The sequence below is a fragment of the Cydia amplana genome, chromosome 10 (genome assembly GCF_948474715.1).
Source record: "Cydia amplana chromosome 10, ilCydAmpl1.1, whole genome shotgun sequence".
In the NCBI taxonomy this organism is placed as follows: Eukaryota; Metazoa; Arthropoda; class Insecta; order Lepidoptera; family Tortricidae; genus Cydia; species Cydia amplana.
Window position 1 is genome coordinate 17,522,361 of NC_086078.1, and position 282 is coordinate 17,522,642.

Sequence of the window (282 nt, forward strand, 5' to 3'; positions counted from 1 at the left end):
TACTTCTTGAACTTTCGATTCCCATGGTACTTAAATACTTGAAGTTTTAAATTTAGCATAATTATAGCTGCCTAATACAAACTCTGCGGGTTTCGAAAATATAAGCAACTTATATTTTTAACTAGCAAATACCCGAACAGCACTTTCCTCCCTATCTCACAACATATACATATCACATCAAAAAATATATCTGCAACACATTCGTAATGTGCTTGCTTCTGTAAAGGAGAGAGCGGCGAGTAGTGTGAAGGAAACCAAAACTGAGGCTTTCCACCGAGGTGG